Here is a 21,537-nt window from a genome sequence, read left to right on the forward strand (position 1 = left end):
TATAGTCTGTGTCAACACTGGGGTTTTTATTTGATTGATTTGATTGGGTAGCAAAATAAAATCAGTCAAGTACTTTCTTCTTTGAGCATTCTATAAGTCATGACTCTGCTGTTAGTGTCATGAGCAGGAAAGACTTAAGCATGACTTGATTAGGTCAACTAGTAACAATCATCACTGGAGAGTGAGTAATAAAGAAGTTAACTGATAGCAATGCTTCTCCATATATGAGACCTAAAATAAATCTACACCGATATCCAAAAGTAAAATGAGGAGATGAGGTCCCCAATGAGAAAAAAATCTAACAAGAAATCAAAAAAGTAAAGACTTTTTCTTTAACGATCCCTGGAAAGAGTGGAGCATGGTGGTGAAGAGCTCAGATGCTAGGGGAAAATATGAGGGTCTGAATTCCCACAGCACTGGGTAGCTTTGACACTGATATGTCAGTGAAATTCTCTGCATCTCAGTCTCCGATGCATAGACTGGGGACAACAACAGTACCCATCTCCTAGAACGGTCTAAGAATTAAGTTATTTTAAATATACAAGTTTAAATAAAATACATCAGATATTTAATATTATCCCAAAAGCACAAGGAAAAATGAAAACAGAGATAAATTGGAGTTCATTAAAATTTAAAACTTTGCTTCAAAAGGCACCATCCAGAAAGTGAAAAAACAACACTCAGGAGAAAATTTTTTCAAATCATTTATCTGATAAGGAATTTGTGTATCAAAAATAAAATTCCACAGCTCAACAATAAAAAGACAACTCAATTAAAAAATGAATAAAGGATCTGAAAATATATTTTCAAGGAAAATATACAAATGGCCAATAAGCACAATGAAACGATGTTGAATAACATTAGCTCTAAAGGAAATCAAGTCAAAACAACTAGGAGAAACCGCTTCACACTCACTACAATAGATTATAATCAAAAAAAGATTAACAAGCATTAATGAGGACACAGAGGAAGCGGAGCTCGCAGCCCTTGCTCGTGAGAACGTAACACAGCGTGGCCTCTTTGGAAAACATCCTGGCATGTCCTCAGAGAATTGAATATTTGGTTTCTGAATGATCCAGCAATTCTGCTTCCTGGGCACAGAAGTAAGAGAACTGAAAACAAATGTTCACATAAAAACTCCTACAGAAATTTTCACCATTACTTTTCTCCATTACTTTTCAGAGCCAAAAAACAGAAACAACCCAAATGTCTATCACGTGATGAATGGGTAAACAGAGGGGCCCAGCCATACAGTGGAATATTATTCAGCAATAGCAAAGCATAGAGTACTGACCCAGGGCCACAACGTGGACAAATATTGAAAACGTTACTCAGTGTGAAAGAAGTCAGTCAAAATAGATGGTTCCACTTACATGAAGTGACTTGATTTGCATGAAATGTTCAGCACACACAAATCCACAGAGACAGAAGAGTGGCTCCCTGGGGCTTGGGGAGAATGGGGAAGTTGATAATGTCTGCTTATGCGTACTGGGTTTCCTGTTGGGGGGATGAAAATGTTCTAAGATTGACTGGGATGCACATTTCTGGGCATAGAGTAAAATCCGCTGTACATTTTAATGGGTGATTTGTATTAAAACTATTAAGAACAAAAGCACCTTGGGCTAGTACCTTCCATAGTAAATGCAAATTGTTAACATTTATTACAGGAAGAAGAAACTGCCCTCAGCATGAAAACAGGAGATCAGCAAATATTAGTTAACCGAAATTGGACAAGAGCATTTCACTTGAAACTGTTACTGAGTGTACACGAAATATTCAGTCATGACAAGGAAAATCAGTTTGACATCACGAAGAAGCATTCTGCTTCAAATGCAATTCAAGGATTCGGCAAGCCCAGCTGCTACAAATGACCAGAGGAGAAACCTGGTTCTTAAAACAAGCACCAGAGCCAACAAGGAAATGGTGGTGAGGAAAGCAGGCGGCCTAAAATCTGGAACAGTGTGCTACAAATAATTTCTCCACTGAAAATTCAAAAATAAAATGAAAGTGATGTAATGCTGTGTTGAACTCACGTGAATGGCCTTCCTGCAGTGCTTGACAGTTCTGTAACCCCGAATGACTCAGGAGAATCAGCATGGCTCCTGGGATTCCCCAAGTAACTGCCCACAAGCATGCTGACCACCATCATATCTGCCAGGGTTGAATTGCAGAGAAGAGACCAACCTCTGAAAGGCACAGGGAATGTTGACAAGGGAATAAAAGGCTGCAGTCAATCCTGGGACAGAGGCCCTTTGAGCAGAGGCCAAAAGGCTGCAGGTGAACTGGAGTGGCCCTGGGGCAGGAAGGGACCACAGGGGAGCATATCTCAATTATCTACTCTCTCTCCCTCGGGTAGGAGGGATAAAGCCTGCATCCTTCTCACCTGGAACTGTGGGTTCTGGCTGGCGGAAGTCTTACCGACAAGGAATGAATTACTCAAGACTGTGGAAAAAGGAAAGATAGCGAGAGGGATTAGGGAGCCAACTCCACGAGTCTCTCAAATGCTCCCATATTTATTGTGTATAATCAAAGGAAAAAGTCATTAACAGTTGTGAGATAGTAGGCAGGAACTTGGGGAAAGAAGGGATGAGACAGAGATTGTAGACTCCACCATGAGTACTAAGGCTTAGTTTACCTTTAGGGAAGTCATGGGGTGAGGGGAACAAGATACATTTTTTAGACATGTTTATTACAAAGCAGACCACCAGACCAGCCTGGTCCCTGTTTTGGGGATAATAGACTATCTAACACCACACAGGCCCGGCGTTTATAGCTGAGGGCCTGGGTCATTGCTGTGCAATAAGCAGAGTGCTATCTATACCCTCAAATATGTAAGCAAGGCATTTTCTCTCCTTTTTATGGCAAGGAGACAGAAGTGAGGATGCACAGGTGCTTGCTTTAAAGCAGTTACTAAGCACATTTTTTCTTCTTAAAGTTGACAGTCGGCTGGGATGTGTTACAATTTGTTAACCCAATCATGGGCTCCCACATGGAACCATTATGGAGGACATCCTAGGATGACAAATCCTGGCTCTGGGTCTTTTCCTGCCAGCTTCAGCCACTCCAGCAGGGTCTAGACACATCCCTGAATAACGATCCCACAGAACCACCTAAACTCTTAACTCCTGGTGCTTGAAAATTAATTTTAGCTCTACACAACTTTCTGTAGAAAAGTTTCAGAAATAAAAGATATTGTATTCTTTTTATATCTCATCATAAGACTGATTTTTCTGATTGCTCTAAGCTGCTTCTACATGGAAAAGCACCTAATTCTGCAGGTGAATTCAGTACTTTCCTTTGGGCATAACTAGACAGTCTGGGCTGTCTGACTTCTATTAGTCAAATACCGATACACTTAATTGATTTCTTTGCTCATCAATTTCAGCCTGGAGGTGAGGGTCTGTCACTATTTTCCTCAGCCCACCCTCTACTCTTTTCTCATCAACATCTCAGGCCTCCTGAAAACAAAACAAAGCATTTGTTTCCCTTCATCTACACTTTCCACAAAGGCAACAGGAATCATCATGCCTAGAGAATGAATTCAACACAAATGTTACAACAAAAATCTATAAACCTGAAGCAACTCCATCTCCGAATCATGATACACAATGACATGAGAGTAAGTGTGTCAGGTACAAAGCACGCGTGAGCCTGAACACCTCATTTCTATTCTTCAAAGGAAGGAAGGTTTTCATATTTTTTCTTATCATTCTTTGTCATTGTTTCTGATTAAGCCAAAACATTTTTTATGAAATAATTAAGCACTGCAATAACAGATTTTCGCTGTATCAATTACAGAAGGAATTCAGAGGGGATAGGAAAACCCACCTCTGTAAAATATGCAAAATTCCTTCCCCTGTTAAGAACACGAATACAAAATTCAACAGAGAATTCGAATTCTTGTGGAGAGGACAAAAGCCACAGAATCAAAGCAAAGTCATTATTATGACTCAATCCAAAATTCACTGGACAAACATGCTCAATGCATTCAAATGATTTTTAAGGCACACTGCAAACCATTCACTTAATTATCTACAGGCTAGAGGAAGAATTTCCCTCTATAACAGACAACATAAATCAATAGGTTGCCCCACCAAACAAGGAACAAACATCAGGTTTTTAGCAGTTCTGATAAATCAGCAAGTTTTAAAGATCAAAATCCAGAAATTTTAAACATTCATTCACACCAGAATGAATCAAGCACTTAAAAAAAAAATAACCCAGAGAAACTAAACACATTGATCACGTACCTGGATCAATGAGAAATTCTTGTACAGCTGGAAAAAAAGAACAGGCTATAGCCTTTTACTTGAAAAATAAAGCTACTTTTAAAGATAACTGCTAAAACACATTTCATCATTCATGTTGCCTTGAAAAATCTGAGGAACTTGTCTCTGATCAGAAAAGCAATTCTGAGTATTAGTATTTTACAATTCAGTGCCAGTTTGCTTTAGAAGAAAAAAGAAAAGCTACTGTTTCTCATCTTGCACAAAGTTTAAAGAACCTCCCTGCCTCTATCTCCTCTCATTTTCTAAGCTCATGCTCCCCAACCCTTCTGAAACAATTATGAGAACCTCTTATTCCCACCAATATGCCAAATCACAAAATTTATTTGTGTAAATATATACTTACACCTTGAACTGGAGGAGAAATGTTTCAGAAGGCTATATGGAACTTATTGCTACATTCCTGAAATCACACACATACGCGTTCACAGAGACACAGACATATACAAACTGAATTACTGGGCACTTCACAAGCTAAGGACTTACAACTTCTAGAAGATAACTTTGTAGTTAGTTTAAAATACAAAACGGTCAGCTTTTGAAAGCCTTGAACATTGCAAAATCATCCAAATATCAATGAGATCCAATTAGCCTTCTCTGTAGAATGTAATTCCCCATGATGGCAAAGCAGACCCTAAGAAGTAGTGGATCCAAGACTCGTGTTTTTCACTAGCTATGACCGTTTTAAAACACGTTAAAAGATTTAGAAAGGTATGTCCCTACGACATTTATTCGTATTGAGATGGCATATGTATTCAATTGTCTATGCAGAAAATAGGACCCATGATAGTGTTTAAGAAATATTTTGTGTATTGAAATATTTATTTTAAAGTGCAGACAAGGAGGGTGGGTATTACTCCGCTGTAGAGCACCTGTTGAGCATGCACATGTTCCTGGCTTCAATCCCCAGTACCTTCATGAAAATATATAAATACAAGTGTTTATTTAAAAATAAGAATAAATTCATATAAAAAAATAAATGCAGACTAAAAACCACTGCAATCTAGGAGCCACAATTATAATAAAAACAAGTGTTTCTATCAAATATTGACTATACGCCAATCACAGAGACAACCACAAATCACACCTGACAACCATCACGTGTGATTCTCAGCAACCCTACTAAGTAGACACGCATGAGAAACCCGGCTCTGCGGATGAGGAGACGGAGCTCGGAGGAGCCAGGGACGCTTACCGTCCTGCTCCCCGTGACACCGCATCAGCCCAGGGAAAGCGCTGACAGAGCTGCACTGAGGGGACACCCAGCTGCATGGAACCTTGGGGGATTGGGGAGTCCTAGAAAATACTCTAAAGTGTTCAGTGAAAAACCAGCTCAAATATATTACACTGTGCTCCATCCTCTAAACACGGAACATGACTGAGACCTTTTTGATGCCTCCGTGTCCTTTCTGCCATCATCAGTTACGTGCCCTCTCAGCGCGACCAGTCATGAACTGGATCCCATACGAAGTGCACCCCATATGCAGAGCTTTTAAAGCTGTTTTATGAAGTTTGTAAGACTCCGTCTATTCCTCACAAAGGCGGTCATCCAGCACTAGTCACCGGTGCGGATGTACCACCTGAAATCACACCTTTCTGCATTTTAAAATCCCTTCATGTAATACAGAGTTTTAAATAGCAAAGAAGCAGCTCAACCACAGACAGTGGACAGCTTTTCACCATACGGACTTGAACAGCCCATCGGACTACCTGGAAGCCCTTTTCTTCTATTAAACCCACTTCCAGGTACTTCATCTGATTGGTGGACTCGGCCTCTGACTGACCTACTCAGAGAGATCCCATCCTCACATCCGGGGGTGGGAGAGGACCCTGCTGTTGGGAGAAATCAGTGAGGAAGGTGGATATCATCCAGCCATATCTGCACGGGTAGAAATGCCACATGCTCAGAAATTATACCGTCAGCACCCCTGGGCTCCCATGGACTGGTTTCACATTAACCAAACTTATGACACACTGATGCAAGAAAACCAGAAATTCAATTTATTAATGTAACAGGAGATGTGAAACTACAAAAGAGATTGAAATATCAGAGTTCAACCATGAGTACAGATTCTCCTCCATGGCCCAATCTCGGGCAGGCAGTCACATGGCAAGCTTGGACAGAAGCAGAGCAGGAAGAGTTTCTAGATTAACTCAATGGACTAAATTTCTGTTATAAGAACAGATCTACTGCCTGGAAAACAATTAACGCCAATCACGGGGCACAGTTCATGGGCAGTGGCTGAGACACGACTGTGAGCCCCTGTATAACTCCCCTTTCCCTGTCCTTTCTGGTCTAACTGATGCAGAGGTACAGAGATCCAGGGATGCAGATACCTCTAAACTCCCAAAGCTCATCCCTGGGAGCCTGGAAACCAGATAGCCAGGGTTTAAACCCCAGCTCTGCCACTTACTAGCTCTGTTACCTTGGCCAAATTACTTACCCTCTGTGTGCCTCAATTTCCACACTTAAACCTGGGATAACAATCAAATCTTTCTTACTCACTTGTTGTGAAGATTGAAGGATTCATTTCTGTAAAACTCTCAGAAAAGAATGTAGCATATTTTTGGTGCCCAACAAATGTCAATTTAATAAGAAAGTGATTTACAAGTCTCCCATCTAATCATCTTCTGTGTTTCATGGCTAGTCTGAGTCCCAAAGGAAATCCTTATTTCCCCTCTTATAAACTCTTGAGGAGCACCCTTCTCTTTCAAGCCACCACCTGTTTAAACTGAGGGAGGGGATCCCTCCTCCCCACTCCTCTGGTCCATGGGAGACTGCTTCTCCCTTCACACCCCTGACCACTGGCCCACGGCTATCCCTCCTCACACTAACAGATTGAGGTGTGAGTCCGGGGAGACAAGCAGGGCATATGAAACCTTTCCTTTCCCTCCAGTGTTGGCCACCATTAGGAAGCAGCTGGGATGCTCAGCTCCATGGCAAGACACTCCTGTGCATTATGGGCCAGATCCTCTCAAGGGAATGCTCGCTGTGGCCCAGAGTTACCTGGGACTGCGTGAGTCTCTAATTCTGGGACATAGTGTCATGACACTCACTCTCCCACAGCCCTGAGTTTCATGGAGAACGTAGCTTCATCAGTAATAAAGGAGACATTTATCGCCTGCCTGTTCTTCTTTGTCATCTCTCAGTTGGCTGCTGGACACAACATGTGTATAAGTATTGGGTCCCCTTAAGCCCCAACATATATGAAGTAACAAAAAATTCTGTGGCTTAACATTGGTTCAGGGCGACTGTGTAACGGTCCTGACTCTGCTGATGCTAAATTATGTGTTTAGGGACTATGGAACTTCCTCAAATATCTTTCATCATAAAACCAGCTTTCCTTATTTTCCTGTTTCTCAGTAATTGCCAAAGACTCTCAAATGATGGCTTCACACCAAACAGCAGTTAAGTTTATGAGCCCTCTTGACATACACACTGTGCTAAACACTTTACATAATTTCTTATTCTCACAATTCTACAAAGCAGAAATGAGTGTCCCCATCTCACAGACGAGGGAAAAACTCCGAACGAACTGACTCAGGATCACTTAGCTCAGTGGCAGCGCGTGCACGCAAACCCAAGTCAAAACACTACACCCCTTCGTATATGTACCAAATCTCCTACCACCCATTGACACACAGCGGTGGGGATAATACTTAGGGAACTCAGTACACTTTTCAGCTTTAAGGTGCTCCAGAGGCCTCTTCTAGCTCTTTTATAAAATCCCGGCTCACTGGTTTCTAACACTGCAAGAGAAGTCCGATGTTCGGAGCGCCAGCCAAGGCAGAGCGCCGGCGCAGAGCACGCAGCCGCACAGAGCAGCGGAGCTACCGGCGGCGCAGGCAGGGGGAGAGCGGCCCCCCGCCTGTCGGGCAGGAACACAACCCCTGACCGAGGTGCTGGGAGGGGGCACGACCCGCCATCATGCCTGTCCAGTCTGCAACATCTGACTGCGGCATCCAGAGGGGCAGTTACCCGCCCGCCCGCAGCAAAAGAGAGCTGCATCTGACCCCGTGTTAGGAGGAGGCGCGATCTGCTTGCCGACAAGTGCTGGGAGCAGCACAGAAGAGGGCGCCAACGGAGGGCCTATGAAATATGAAAACAAGCTGAGCTTCCAAAACAGGACGAAGACAGAAGGACTTCACATTAAAAGCACACAGACTCCAGGAGAACAACGACAACAACCCTTTTTGTTTGTTTGTTTTGTTTTGTTTTTTGTTTTTTGGTTTTTGGTTTTGGTTTTTGTTTTGTTTTGTTTTTAATCTGTTTTTACCTGTTCTATTTTGAATTACTCTCTTAATTTTTACTTCTTAATTCATTTCTATTTCTCTTGGATTTTGATGTCCTGTTATTGATTAGACACAGGCTTCAAACACATATATTCATCTCCCCACCCCCCTTTTTTATTTTTTAAAGGTTTTAAAAGGACGTCTCCACCCGATTAATACTCTACTTCAACCCGCTCTTCTATTATTCATTATACAATGTTTTCAAGCCCTCTTTCTCCCTTCTTTTAAAAATCTTTCTCTCTCTCTCTTATTTTTTTCTCTTTTTTCTCTTTATTTTCTTTTTTCTTTTTTTTTCTTTTTTTTCTAAGTTCTATTCCTAAATAGGCATTAGATAGATAAAATTCTTAAGATCCAAAATAGAGAATTGATGCTCCATAAACCACAATGCCAGAGAGGTATGAGCAAGATGAAGAAGCAGAGAAAACTTTCCCAATTAAAAGAACAAGAGGAATCCCCTGAAAGAAAGCTCAATGAAATAGACTTCAATAGCCAACTAGATCAAAATTTCAAAAAAGGAGTGGTCAAATTGCTGAAGGAATTAAAAGAGATAGTGCTTAGAGAAATAAAATATGTCAAAAATGAAATTGAAGCTATAAAGAAGAGCCAAGCAAAATGGGAAAACTCATTGACAGAGATGAGGAATGATCTAACAGCTGTGCAAAGCTGACTAGTTAATGCAGAGGAACGAATTAGTGATCTAGAAGACAGGGCAACAGAAAGCACCCATTCAGAAGAACTACAAGATAAGCAAATAAAAAATAATGATAATAGCATAAGGGACCTATGGGATAATATAAAGCATCCCAATCTTCGCATAATAGGGGTCCCAGAAGGGGAAGAAGGATCAAAGGGGATTGAAAAGGTTTTTGAAGAAATCATTACTGAAAACTTCCCAAACTTAAAGAAGGAATCAGATATACAAGTACAGGAAGCTCAGAGGGTCCCAAACAGGAAGAACCCAAATAGACCCACACCAAGACATATCATAATCAAGATGGCCAGAGTCAAGGATAAAGAAATGATTATAAAGGCAGCAAGAGCAAAGCAAAGAGTGAATTACAAGGGAACCCCCATAAGGCTCTCAGCTGATTTCTCTACACAAACACTACAGGCCAGAAGGGAGTGGCAAGATATATTCAAAGCCCTGAATGAAAAAAAGATGCAGCCTATGATACTTTATCCAGCAAGGCCACCCTTTAGGATAGAAGGAGAAATAAAGAGTTTCACAGACCAAAAAAAAAAAAAAGCTGCAGGAGTTTAGCAACACTAAACCCATGCTAAAAGAAATATTGAAATGGCTATTCTAAATTGAAAAGCAGCAGGATGCTACAGAAATGAGAAACGTACAGCTGGAAAGGTGATAACCCATGAATTACAAATAAAGAAAACACGAAATTATAAAAGAAGACATACAAATCACTGAGAGTGGGAGAGGGAGGCAGGGAAATATAGAATCTTTTTTTCTTTCTTTTTTAAATTTTTTTAACAGAAGGATGGGTTTGAGATCATGTTATTATCAGTTTAATAAAAACGGGTATAGGTTAATAGATTTACAAAAAAGGGTAATCACAAGTCAAAAATTTACAAGGGAGTCACAAAAATTAAATAAAATCCATGATAATAGAAAGGAAAATTACCAAACCACAAAAGGAAGAAGAAAGGAACAAAGAGGATATATCAATTCAACTGCAAAGATAAGTTCAAAATGGCAATAAACACACATCTATCATTAATTACTGTAAATGTTAATGGACTAAATGCTCCAGTCAAAAGACATAGAGTGGCAGAGTGGATAATAAAGCAAGAACCTTCAATATGCTGCATACAAGAGACCCACTTTAGGGAGGACACATATAGATTGAGAGTGAAAGGATGGAAAAGGATATTCCATGCAAATGGAAAAGCCAAAAAAGCAGGTGTTGCAGTACTGATTTCAGACAAAATAGACTTTAAAACAAAGGCCATAAAGAAAGATAAAGAGGGACATTTTATAATGATTAAAGGAGTGATACAAGATGAAGACATTACACTCGTTAATATATATGCACCCAATATAGGAGCACCTAAGTACATACAAGAATTACTAACAGAGATAAAGGGGGATATTGATGGGGATACAATCATAGTTGGAGATTTTAACACTGCATTAACATCACTAGACAGATCTTCCAGACAGAAAATAAACAAGGCAACAGAGAAATTAAATACTACAATAGAAAAACTAGATTTGGTGGATATTTTCAGAGCTTTACACCCCCCAAAAATAGAATATACATTCTTTTCAAGTGCACATGGAACATTTTCCAGGATCAATCATGTACTTGGGCACAAAAGAAACCTCAACAATATTAAGAAGTTAGAAATTATCTCAAGCATCTTTACTGACCACAATGCCATGAAACTGGAAATCAACAACAGAGAAACAAAAGAGAAAAAAAGAATAGCATGGACATTAAACAATATGTTATTGAAAAAACAATGGATCAATGAGGAAATCAAAGCTGAAATTAAAAAATACCTTGAGAAAAATGATAATGAAAGCACAACCACTCAAAACCTATGGGACAGCAAAGGCAGTGCTAAGAGGGAAGCTTATAGCAATACAGGCCTTCCTCAAAAAAGAACAATCTCAAATAAACAAGTTAACCCAACACCTGAATGAATTAGAAAAAGAACGAAAAGCCCCAAAAAGCAGCAGAAGGAAGGAAATAATAAAGATCAGAGAGGAATTAAATACAATAGAGATTAACAAGACCATAGGAAAAATCAACAGAATCAAAAGCTGTTTTTTTTGGAAAAGTAAATAAAGTCCACAAACCTCTGGCTAAACTCACAAAGAAGAAAAAAGAGAGAGCACAAATTAGCAAAATAAGAAAGGAAAATGGAGAAATTACAACAAACAAAATAGAAATATAGAATATCATATGAAAATATTATGAAAAAGTATATGGAACCAAACTGGATAACCTAGAGGAGATGGACAAATTTCTGGAAACATACTGTCCACCAAAACTGAATCAGGAAGAAACTGAACACTTGAACAATCTGATCAGTAGAAAGGAAATAGAAATAGCAATTAAAAACCTCCCTACAAATAAAAGTCCAGGACCGGATGGCTTCACCAGGGAATTCTACCAAACATAAAAGAAGAACTCACACCAGCCCTTCTCAAACTCTTCCAGATGATTGAAAAGGAGGGAATTCTCCCAAACTCATTCTATGAAGCCACCATCACCCTGATACCAAAACCAGGCAAAGACACTACAAAAAAAAAGAGAATTATAGGCCAATACCACTGACGAACATAAACGCCAAAATCCTCACCAAAATTTTAGCAAATAGACTTCAACTACACATAAAAAAGATTATACATCATGACCAAGTGAGGTTCATCGCAGGGACACAAGGCTGGTTCAACATACACAAATCAATCAATGTAATACATCACATCAACAAGAGAAAGGACAAAAACCACATGATCATCTCAATCGATGCAGAAAAAGCATTTTATAAAATTCAACATCCATTTATGATAAAAACTCTCGCCAAAGTGGGTATAGAGGGAACATATCTCAACATAATAAAAGCTATATATGACAAACCTACAGCCAGCATAGTACTCAACGGTGAAAATCTCAAAAGCTTCCCACTAAAATCTGGACAAGACAAGGATGCCCACTATCACCACTCCTATTCAAAATAGTCCTGGAAGTCCTAGCCACAGCAGTCAGGCAAGAGAAAGAAATAAAAGGGATCCAAATTGGAAAAGAAGAGTTAAAAGTGTCACTATATGCTGATGACATGTTACTATATATAGAAAACCCTAAAAGGTCCACACAAAAGTTTCTAGAGCTGATTGAAGAATTCAGCAAGGTAGCAGGTTACACAATTAACGTTCAAAAATCAGTTGCATTTCTTTACACTAACGATAAATCAACTGAAAAAGAAAGTAAAGAAACACTCCCCTTTAAAATAGCACCCAAAGTAATAAAATATCTGGGAATAAATCTAACCAAGGAGGTGAAAGAATTATACACAGAAAACTATAAACCACTGATGAAGGAAATTAAAGAAGAATTTAAAAAATGGAAAGATATTCCATGCTCCTGGATTGGAAGAATCAATATTGTTAAAATGGTCACACGGCCCAAGGCAATCTACAGATTTAATGCAATCCCTATCCAATTACCCAGGACATATTTCACAGAACTAGAACAAATCATAATAAAATTTATATGGAACCATCAAAGACCTAGAATTGCCAAAGAATTACTGAAGAGAAAGAAAGAGGCTGAAGGAATAACTCTCCCAGACTTCAGACAATACTATAGAGCTACAGTCATCAAGACAGCATGGTATTGGTACCAAAACAGACATATAGACCAATGGAACAGAATAGAGAGCCCAGAAATGAACCCACAAACTTTTGATCAACACATCTCCACAAAGGAGGCAAGAATACAATGGAATAAAGACAGTCTCTTCAGCAAATGGTGTTGGGAAACCTGGACAGCAGCATGTAAAACAATGAAGCTAGAACACTCCCTTACACCATATACAAAAATCAACTCAAAATGGATTAAAGACTTTAACATAAGAAAAGATACAATGAACCTCCTAGAGGAATACATAGGCAAAACATTATCTGACATACATTTCAAAAATTTTCTCCTAGAAGAAATAAAAGCAAGAATAAACAAATGGGACCTAATGAAACTTACAAGCTTCTGCAGAGCAAAGGAAACCAGAAGTAAAGGAAGAAGAAAACCTATGGAATGGGAGAAAATTTTTGCAAATGTAACCGACAAAGGCTTGATCTCCAGAATATATAAGCAGCTCATACATCTCAATAAGAAAAAAATAAACAACCCAATCCAAAAATGGGCAGAAGACCTAAACAAGCAATTCTCCAAGGAAGACATACAAATGATCAAAAAGCACATGAAAAAATGCTCAATATCACTAATTATCAGAGAAATGCAAATCAAAACTACAATGAGGTATCACCTCACACCAGGCAGAATGGCCGTCATTCAAAAATCCACAAATGACAAATGCTGGAGAGGCAGTGGAGAAAGGGGAACCCTCCTGCACTGCTGGTGGGAATGCAGTTTGGTGCAGCCACTGTGGAAAACAGTGTGGAGATTCCTCAAAAGACTAGGAATAGACTTACCATATGGCCCAGGAATCCCACTCTTGGGCTTGAATCCAGAAGGAAATCTACTTCAGGATGACACCTGCACTCCAATGCTCATAGCAGCACTATTTACAATAGCCAAAACATGGAAACAGCCTAAATGTCCATCAACAGGTGACTGGATAAAGAAGATGTGGTATGTTTATACAATGGAATACTACTCAGCCATAAAAACCGACAACATAACACCATTTGCAGCAACATAGATGCTCTTTGAGAATGTCATTCTAAGTGAAGTAAGCCAGAAAGAGAAAGAAAAATACCATATGAGATCGCTATTGTGTGGAATCTAAAAAACCAAAACAAACAAACAAACAAAAACAAAGCATAAATACAGGACAGAAATAGACTCATGGACAGAGAATACAGACTTGTGGTTACCGGGGAGGGGGTAGAGGGTGGGAAGGGATAGACTGGTATTTCAAAGTTGTAGAATAGATAAACAAGATTACACTGTATAGCACAGGGAAATATACACAAAATGTTATGATAAATCACAGAGAAAAAAATGTGACAATGAGTGTGTATATGTCCATGAATGACTGAAAAATTGTGCTGAACACTGGAATTTGACACAACACTGTAAAATGATTATGAATCAATAAAAAATGTAAAAAAAGAAAAAGAAAAGTCCGATGTTGCCACTGTTTGCACAGGAAGTCTGAAATGTTCACAGCGAGATCACAGAATTAAACTAAGTCATAAGCAGAATAATATTTCCAGGTAGTCAGACATAATGGACAATTTGCTACCCTGAAGCACTAAGCAAAGGAATAAAAAAAAAATAACGTTGTTTAAGACTTCCTTTACAAACAGGAAAGTTAAGACTGTAAGAAAGTGCAACAGCGCCACCTATGGCTTAAAAGGCCTTCCAGGTTGCCTGGAAAGATGCAACACAAAAATTGTCTGTGGATCAGAAACAAGAATCAGATAACTAAATGCTTTTGTAGCACATACTGCACTTCGCTTCAGGAAAGGGAGGGGTATTCAGTACTTAATCAGATATTGCTAATACTCCTGAATATATACAAAAGACACAGGCTCATGGAAACTCATCTTTGAAGTGGAAAGAATCCAGTCCAGCCACTTCATTTTACAGGAGGGGAGACTGAGATCTGGGATCTATCCTCCTGGCCATCAGCAGCAAAGCTCTCCTAGTCCTCATGTCTTGCACTGTAGCAAAAACCAACAGACCTGTACTAGCCCTATATTCATAAATGTCATGTCTGTATTTTTTCCAACAGTAGGTAATCTAAGTATCTTGCAAAATACTTCTCAAAGAGCCAGGAAGTCATAGAAGTGTATTGAAATACAAAAACATTTATTTACATATTAAAACAGCATGAGCTTTTTTCTATTAAAAAAGCTGACATGTCAAATCAATGTTTTGATATTTTAAAACCTATTAAGAGTGCAGAAAAATAAATCAAAATTTTCTTTAATCACAAAAGAGAGAAGCTTATTCCCTGAAAATGATCAATGTGGATTTTTCTAAACTTAATGCTTCTGGTCAGATTCCTACGAATTTAAATGTCTGAGTGTATAGTTACACGGCAGCATGTACACTGAGTTGTAACAATACACATTCTGTGTAAATAATCTTCAAGGTCGTCTGCTTAAGTCAATTTAACTAGTCCCTGTCTCAATAGAATGATACAGATTTCATTAAAACTTCATACTGCACGCACACACACACACAAAACCCTGAATCCTTGTTACTTTAAGCCATATTCATATATATCCATATTGAATATGCATCAGAAACAAGCCACCCTCTTTAGTATTCACAGTTGATCCTTCTAAACTATCTGTCATTGTGACAGCACATTTTTACTAAGCAGCTCTTGAATGCTTTGTATACAAGGCATCTACCTCTCACAGTCAGACACGGTAAACGGCATCACTCAAATTTCACAAATGAGGAAATATACTTAAGCCATGGAAACAACATACATATTTATCATCAGTAAAGAAAAGAGTAAAGATTTTACTTTCAATATTCACTGACAAACTTTTCCTCCATACTAAGACTACATACATAAAATAAATTCAGTCACTGTAAATTATTCTGTCAAAAAGCACCACTAGAGAAAAACAAGCAACATCAATAGCAATGATTGGACTTTCAAAGCCCACTCCTATTTTGCACTATAATCATTTTTAATGTTTTGTTTTTAGTGCTTACATAGCACTAAAATAAAGAAAACATAAACTATTTAAGTCATTACCTGAGAATGCAACATTTGTGAAAATGTACAATTTTAATTTATGCCACTCTGTCTCACATTCTCAATGGTGTCTCTCCTCTGAAGGCCTCATCAGGCTGAGATCGCCAAAATCGGTCATTTATGGACTCACAGGTGTTCTGGAAACCACTCAACGGGAGGCTGATCAGAGGAGAAATTGAGAATGCATCCTGTGCAGCCTGGGTTCCAGCACCGAGCTAGGCACCGCCAGCTGCGTTTGATTTGGGACAAGCTGCCCACCTCTCAATCCCTCAGCTACAAAAAGGCGACATTTATACCTATCGTCAAATACCTGCTTTGAAGTAAAACATGAGAAAAACAGTTTAGCCTTTGGTAGGTGTCCACTCACAGCAAGCTTGGTCATTATGATGATGAGGATTACTTTTAATAAGTTAAGCGAGACCAAAAATTAGAAATCACCATAAAGGAGAAACATTTTAACTCAATAAGCATTTCCTTTTGAATGGATTGAAGAAAGTTCTAATGATTTTTTTAATAAACCAAATTTTGTCCATTAATTTTAGATTTACAGGTTTATAGACAAGTCTCCAAAAAAAGAATTAGAGGCCTCTAACCTCTGCATACTAAGAAAGTAAAGTTTAAAAAAATTATGGGAGAGCGTATACCTCAGTTGAGATAGTATGTGCTCAGCACGCGTGAGGCCCTCAGTTCAGTCCCCAGTAACTCCATTTAAAAACTTTTTTTTTTTAAAAAGGAGAATTAAAGGGAAAAGATGGAGGACTACGGAATTTTTTTAGAGAATCCACTCAGATTTAAGATGGGGAAAAAATATCCATTTATCACAGGAAATCTTGAGAACTATGTAAACCGGATCTGAGTTGTCTAGTCTTTAACATTATTCATGAATTCATATTACCAAGTCTTAAAACTACCTGATAACCCACAGTGGTGATAGTGATCATAAAACCTGCCAATGCGGATCGAACTCCGGCTAGGGCTGCTCTGTTCTGACATCTCTGTCCCTGAGGCCTCACCAGGCTGACAGCACTAAATTTTGTCATTCATGAGCATCTCGTGTAAGTCTTCCATTTGTGCTTCTCAGTCTCCTCTCACCAGCTCCTCTGAGGGAAGCACTGTTATAAACTTCCCCACCCGCAGATAAGGCCACTGAGGCACAGAAACTAAACCTGCTCCAGGTCGCATCGGCATTAAAGGACGTCTGTATTTCTGCTGTTTTGCGATTGACAAAGGAATTTGAGATATCAATACAAGATAGACTGTTAAATAATCAAGTCTGTCAGGTCTTCACCTCAAAGAGCAGATACTATAAATTCCTGATGTAGGAAGAGTCTGCCGCCACAAAAATGACTCAGCTAGAAATTAATATCCAAGATGAAGCAGCGGATACACATAAATATTCACGACTGTCAACTTCACTCACGGGTCTTGGCCCTTCACTGCCTGAACTGGGGTGAAATCCCCACCCGTGTCTGGGAGGGAAGAGCGGCTCTTCCAGGTCTCACCCAGGCTTCACGGGCTGTTTCTCCCTACAGACTGTCCTAAACGATTAAAAAGCTCTCAAGATTTTTACACCAGGCAAAACTGAAAGACATTTCTGCATATGGAGCACTTTCTCAGGCTTAAACCATTTTTGCCTACACTCAGCAAGGGGGAAAAAAGAAACATGACTCTGCAAAGTCTCTTAGCCTTACCACTCACAGGAGTTGAATGATCTCAGCACAAGATGACCCTTCACATTACAGGATGAGAACAAAATAAAGCCGCCCCAACAACAGGCACTCCCAGAGACAGCGCTCAGTAGCCTTCTGCATACTCACGGTTGTGCAGCCCTCACCACCATCTATTTCCAGAACACTTCATCACCCCAATAGAACACCCCTGTCACTAGCAGTCACTCCACAACCCTCCTCCACCCAGCCCCTTGCAACCATCATCTGCTCTCTGCCACTGCATGAGCCTATTCTGGGCATTTCAGATCACTGAAATCAACAATATGCGGCCGTTTGTGTCTGGTTCCTTTCAATTAACGTGCTGTTATCAAGGCTTTCCCATGTTGAAGTGGTATCAGCATGTCTCTTTCCTTTGAAAATGTTAAACTTTATTAGAAGGTGGTAAATACTATCAAAAATAGTAGAGAGGGGTATAAGGGATGGGGTTTCAAAGGGAAAAGGCCGGGTTGAGCAGTCAGGGTGGACTTCCCAGAGCAGATGGATTTTTCATATTCCCCTTTATTTATTTTTTCTTTTTTATTCACTCTTATGTCTGAATAATGTTCCGCTAAATGGAGATACTACATTTTGTTCATCCATTCAGCAGCTATATATGGACGAGGTCCAGAAGAATGAGTGTAAGTGGTGGCTAGCAAGGCCGGCATTTAAGCAAAGGGCAAGATGTGCTTTCAAAAAAAAAAAAAAGCGAACAATCAGAGGCACAAGGAAATTCAGCGCATTTCTGAGAAAGTGCATGGTTGCTTCAGTAGGACTGCCGTGCAGGGCTGTGGGGGAGAGTGACAGGAGACACAGTGAGGGAGTCACCTGAGAATATTCCCCACTGCAAGCAGCTCAGCCAATTCTCCTCCCTCATCCTGTATTTTAGAGACATTTTTGCTAGCTTTTCTCTTATTTCAAGTAAAAGTACTTCAGTTACACATCTGATCATCTGCATCAGACCACATTAGCTCCAAGCCACAGAAAATCATTCACTGACCGGAGCAGCTCCAAGACATAACATTGATGGACCAGGGAGTCCTGCAGCATCGCATCCTGCAGGCACAAACCACACATGTTCCCTGGTGATGTCCAGAAAGTAAAAGGCATGGAAATATCTCACTGCTGCTGCACGACATCTGCCCCCAAATTTCCCCCAAGTCATGCTGGCACAGCACTACTCAACCCTCGCACTACCCAAAAAAAAAAAAAAGAGAGAGGGAAAAGGAAAGAAAAGAAAAGAAAAGAAAAGAAAAGAAAAGAAAAGAAAAGAAAAGAAAAGAAAAGAAAAGAAAAGAAAAAGAAAAGAATAAAGCTAAGAAAGCAAATTTAGGTTCTTCCATTGAAAACCAGCAACCATCACTGCCAGTATCTGAGCTGGAATGATCCTGACTTCAAAAACCACTGTGCAGTTACTATTCAAACGTGACAGACATATATGTATTTCACGTAGATGATATTACAGTGGGATTTTTCTTTTCGAAATTTCCAGTTGCAACATTAGCACAAGAAAGTTTATGTTTCAGTTTTTAAAAAAATCAATTATTTTCCACTTTCTTAATTTTGAACCTATTATTATTTTATAAAGGGAGCTATGCTGCAGATTATAAACCAAATATCTGGCTTCTGCAAAAAAGACCTATATGACTTCACTATTTCAGAGCAAGCTTTAATGATGCTTTCAAAAGTGGGGTCTAGGGCGCTCACTAACAGCTCTTTAAATACTGACAAAGATGTGCTATTATGTAATGCAAAGGGTCTACCTACACATCAACTCAGAAACCAAAGAAACTACACGAAAGCCTTAGTTTATCATTTTAAAATATTCCTATTATTTTGAATATTAAATTTCTTAAAAGATAAGATATTTTTTTGAGAAAGACATCAGTTGTATTAAATTTCCTCTCACCAAGAAAGCAATCTTTATCAAGAATTAATACCCCTATGGAAATCCAAAAGACGGGACGTTTCTAGCTAAGTTAACCTACAGATCTCAACACAAGACTAAATCTTATCAAATCTCACTTGAACGAGCTCAGCAAAGTCCTGGGCTACTCTGGAACTTAGCTCTTCTTTTCCATATGTTGGCAGAGCTAAGATCATCACACACAAGGCAGGGAAGGAGAGAAGAGGTAAGTCCACCTGGCAGCCTCCATCTGTTTACTTCCAGCCACAAGGTGTCGCTAGAGCGACCCCGCTAACAAGCCCTCCCCATAAGGAAATCCGGCATCCACACTGCCCCTGCGGTCCCCAAGCAGCCCCGATGCCCCTCTCCCACTGGTGGCCTCCGAGCCTGTGAATGGTCTTCTAATGACCCTCCCAGTTGGTGACACCCTCCCCCTCTTCCCTGCTACACACACACACACACAGCCAAGGCAGCCTTCCCAAAGCACAAATTTGATTACATCTCCCCCACTTCAAACCCTTCAGAGGCTCCCTGGTAGAGTTCTAGCCCCACCCCCGACCCTGCTTGCCTATCCTCACCTCAGTACCAGGTCCCCAGTGACCTCAGGGGCCCTGTGACTGCTGCTTCCCACTAGCCTCCAGGCTCATTTTAACTGTTTGTCAAGGAAGCCTTCCTTCCCTCCAACCTCCGCACTTTGGATTAGGTGCCCTGCTGTGTTAATAGAACATTTTAATCTAAGTCAACTTCTGACACTGCTAAGCTCTCAAGAAGCAAGTACATTTTGCTTACTACTGTGGGTCCACCCCCTCTCCCCTAGGCACTCAGAATTGCGTGTGTTATGAATAAAAGAATGAAGGGGTGGGACTCAAAAGGACAGGCAGAGCTGCTCTCCTAAGGGTCACTTCCTGCTGACACCATTCACTGCCTCCTCTGTGTCAGTTCTAGTAAAAACCAAGCTCCTCCAAAGCCCTCCACCCCTAGGCCCTCTCCAGTGTCCTTCAAAGCAGGGTCACCCACCACCCTGGACCACACAGGGCAGTCTCCCCGAGTCCCCACCCCACAAGCCTCCAGGCCTCTACCCGGGCTGCTCCTGCCTCCTGAGTCACCCTCTTGATTCCTTCTCATGGCTGACTCTTACTCTGTCCTCAGAACTGAATGTAGAGCCAATTTCTTCCAGGAAGTCCTCCCTGATGATGTCCTTTAGCTCTTGGCTGGGCTCCGTCTACAGCAGCACTTCTTGGCGACCAACTGGTATTTGTCCACCTGTTCCTTTGAGACCATGAACTCTTGGAGGCCACGTGGGAAAAAGGAGTGAGGTGACAAGAGGGGTGGGAAGAGCAAACAGCAAAATCACAGCTCAAGTCCCAAATTCAAGGATTCTGTCTCAGATAAAAAGAATAAAATGTTTCATAGGTGTGTCATTTGGCTATGATTTTTGTGGCTCATGGAAAACAAGAGCTTGGTGTTCAAGCCTAAAATCCAAGTTACATGCAAAGAAATGTATATATTCATATCCAAAGGAAACCAGAGCTGCTCAACAACACTTTGCAGTTAAAATCCAAAGGAACTTTGATAAAGGCAATCTCCCTCTCTCTATTTTTATTTATTTTCTTTTGGTATCATATAGTTTTAGAAGTATTTGTATAACTAAGTGATGGCTGCAGCCTATGATTCTGCACTGGAGTGTTTGGGGCTAAGGAAGCCCAGATTACATGCACTGTGTAAATGCAATCACACCAACACAATGACAGGCGCCCTAGTGGCAGAGCTGAAGTTCCAAAGCAGAGAATCTTATGTTGGAAGATATCTCTCAGTAGAAAGTAAGAAATGCAATGTTCTGTACTCAATTTCATTCGCTTTATGGGCCATTAACAGATAGTATATCTTGTCTAATGAAACCCGAAAATATATTGTCATCTTC

At 40.0% G+C, this 21,537-nt stretch overlaps 1 protein-coding gene across 10 annotated transcripts in view; it reads right to left on the reverse strand.

Annotated features, from left to right (window-relative positions):
- LOC140699627 (trafficking protein particle complex subunit 9-like) overlaps window positions 1–21,537 on the reverse strand; it is a 217,169-nt gene that overhangs the window by 173,774 nt on the left and 21,858 nt on the right. The window contains exon 1 of one of the 10 annotated variants that reach the window (XR_012077850.1): window positions 20,755–21,027. The exons of 5 other annotated variants lie outside the window; for them this stretch is intronic. The gene's annotated coding sequence lies outside the window, so the exon portion shown is untranslated. Of the gene's footprint in view, window positions 1–20,722; window positions 21,028–21,537 lie in introns of those variants that run through there. 4 more of the 10 variants (XR_012077852.1, XR_012077851.1, XR_012077857.1 and 1 more) reach the window with 4 other exon arrangements.

Source organism: Vicugna pacos, chromosome 11, assembly GCF_048564905.1.
Source record: "Vicugna pacos chromosome 11, VicPac4, whole genome shotgun sequence".
Taxonomy (NCBI): Eukaryota; Metazoa; Chordata; class Mammalia; order Artiodactyla; family Camelidae; genus Vicugna; species Vicugna pacos.